Here is a 2,875-nt window from a genome sequence, read left to right as displayed (position 1 = left end):
GCAAGAATACCCTTGGCAGGGAAGAGAGAGGCAAAGATTAAAACAGAGACTGAAGGAACACCCATTCAGAGCCTGCCCCACATGTGGCCCATACATATACAGCCACCCAATTAGACAAGATGGATGAAGCAAAGAAGTGCAGACCGACAGGAGCCGGATGTAGATCGCTCCTGAGAGACACAGCCAGAATACAGCAAATACAGAGGCGAATGCCAGCAGCAAACCACTGAAGTGAGAATAGGACCCCCGTTGAAGGAATCAGAGAAAGAACTGGAAGAGCTCGAAGGGGCTCGAGACCCCATATGTACAACAATGCCAAGCAACCAGAGCTTCTAGGGACTAATCTACTACCTAAAGACTATACTTGGACTGACCATGGACTCTGACCTCATAGGTAGCAATGAATATCCTAGTAAGAGCACCAGTGGAAGGGGAAGCCCTGGGTCCTGCTAAGACTGAACCCCCAGTGAACTAGACTGTTGTGGGGAGGGCGGCAATGGGGGGAGGGTGGGGAGGAGAACACCCATAAGGTAGGGGAGAGGGGAGGGGGATGTTTGCCCAGAAACCAGGAAAGGGAATAACACTCGAAATGTATATAAGAAATACTCAAGTTAATAAAAAAATAAATAAATAAATAAATAAAATAAAACATGAAAACTCTACAAAAAAAAAAACTAACAGTTCAACAAAAGTCTTATAGCTGTGTTCTAGACATTGACAGGCTACATCATAATTTTAAAATCCAGTGGTAAAAAATGAAGGTTTAGAATCATTTGGTAATCGCATGTCAAAAGAACAAAGTTCTGGAAACACACTTTATTCAGTTAGCCACACCTGCAGGGACCCAGTGGCAGTTGCCAAAAGGCAATTTTTCCATACTAGAAATGAGTTGTGACTTAATTTTTCCCGATTCCAAAATGTTTATCAAATCCTGTGTCTCCCAACAAATGAAACATCCGTTGTCAGTGAAACTGAGACTCGCTCTTCTGGGGAATGTCCGTGAAACTCCACTCTGTGTATGCAGCGTGAGCAGGGAGGTCAGTCTTCCTGCTTCGTCTTTACAAAACTGTTCCTCCTAAAGTATCATTCTGGATAACTGGGGATGAAGGACTAAAAGGTCAAGGGAGGAAAGGGGGTTGGGGAGCACAACCATGAACACAAGTGAAATTAAAATTGTACAAACTCAAGCAGTTTATAATAGACTACTCCGAGACACCGAGGCTGGTTGAAGGAATTCAACATTCTGCAGGAGCCGGGGCTGTGTGCTGTGTGGAGATCTGAGCCAAGCAATTCACTGCCTTGGAGTTGTAATCCCCCTGCCCACGCCAAAGCCTGGTTTCTGCACCAATCCTCCACGGGGAGGGCCTTTCCAGGTCCCCGAAGGTGGTTGTCCCTGTGGTCACCTACTCTGGCAGCTCAGTCTTCTCTTCCACCCTCAGGCAGATCGCGCCTTGGAACAGGATGGGCCTATAATTAAGGACCTTCTGAACAGGTTCAGAATCATCAAACAACAAAACCGAGATTGGGTAACTTCTCACCACTGTTGGTGTGCAGCTCCGCCACATTCCCACAATTTGGGGGAAAAAAAATCCTCCAGTTCCAGCTTGTCAACCTCATGTGGCAGGTTCCCAGTGAAGAGCTGGTGACTGTCAGGGTGCCTCACCATCCTTCGAAGCTCCACATCTCCTGGTCCACCAGCCTCACAAATCGGTTGGGGTCCTCTATGAGGAGGTTTATTGATCTGCTGTTCTCGAACTCTCTGATCTCTCTGAGGCCTTTCTTTGTGGTGGGATCTGAGAGTCAGGCTTAGATTCTGGACGGGGCTGTGATGCTGGCATTTTGACCACATGAGGTGGTGTCCCCATCACTGGAACAGCCCCACTGGGAAGAAGGTTCTTACTCGTCACAGATGCCCAAGAAAATGTCCTCAAGTCCTCCTGTGCTGGGGCCACGTCTGCCGGGGCAGGGGAGGCGCTCTTAGGAGTAGCTTCTTCCAATGCAGCTCAGGCTTGTCCTCTTGAATGGCGGACACAGGTTCCGGCTCCGGCTCTGGCTCTGGCTCTGGCTCTGGTTCGGTTCCACAACAAGCTCCTCTAAATGTTCCTCCAAGTCATTACTGACAGTCTGATCATAGAAAGTTCCAGAATCATCAGGAACCACCTCTGGTGACTGCTGTCTTTCTTCAGGTTCCTCTACTTCTTCCTCGGATTCCTCTTGAGGCTATGTGACAAAGCCACTGAAGACCTCATCTTGGTATCTGAAGATGTCGTTGTGAACATAGAATTTGTTGGCAACAGAGCCCTCAGGAGCAAGGACAAAGGTCTGCATGAACCTCCGCAGAGACTAGTCGTTGTTGGAAAGTAGCCCCATCACTTGGGCCACCACCCGGGCATTCAGAGTTGCGTGAGCATCCACGTGGCGGATCTTGGTGTGGCAGTTGGTGAGGTTTGTGACGTCACTTTCCTGTGGATTTCCTTCTGCCGGTAGACTGGTTTACCACTGGTTTACCATTGGAATCCAAACCCCCGTGGGCATAGGAAGAGTTCTTTCCATAAAATCTGTGCAGCATGTCTGAGACCTGGTTCAGCAGGGTGTAATACTGTCGCACAAACTCCTGCCTGACCAGCAGGGGACTAGGCTTCTCCATAACCATCGCTTTGGTGGATCAACCTGCACGGCTGAGCAGGAGGACAGGGCTGCTGCGTGGGAGGAGGTGGCAGCGTCTCTCGCGCAATGCCCAGTTTAACTGACCTTGGTTTAACTTTGGTAAGTGCTATCTGCCTAGAAAATCATCCATTTCTTTAAGATTTTCCAATTTTCTGGAGTACAGTCTTTTTACATGAGATCTGATGATTCTTTGAATTTCCTCAATGTC

The 2,875-nt window shown here is 48.4% G+C and overlaps 1 pseudogene; it reads right to left on the bottom strand.

The window, feature by feature from the left end:
• Positions 1 to 801: 801 nt before the first annotated feature.
• Positions 802 to 2,653, bottom strand: G3bp1-ps2 (G3BP stress granule assembly factor 1, pseudogene 2; annotated as a pseudogene).
• Between the last annotated feature and the right edge of the window lie 222 nt (positions 2,654 to 2,875).

Source organism: Rattus norvegicus, chromosome 5 (genome assembly GCF_036323735.1).
Source record: "Rattus norvegicus strain BN/NHsdMcwi chromosome 5, GRCr8, whole genome shotgun sequence".
Taxonomy (NCBI): Eukaryota; Metazoa; Chordata; class Mammalia; order Rodentia; family Muridae; genus Rattus; species Rattus norvegicus.
The sequence above is the reverse complement of the archived record's forward strand: the minus strand, read 5'-3'. Positions and strand labels throughout refer to the sequence as shown.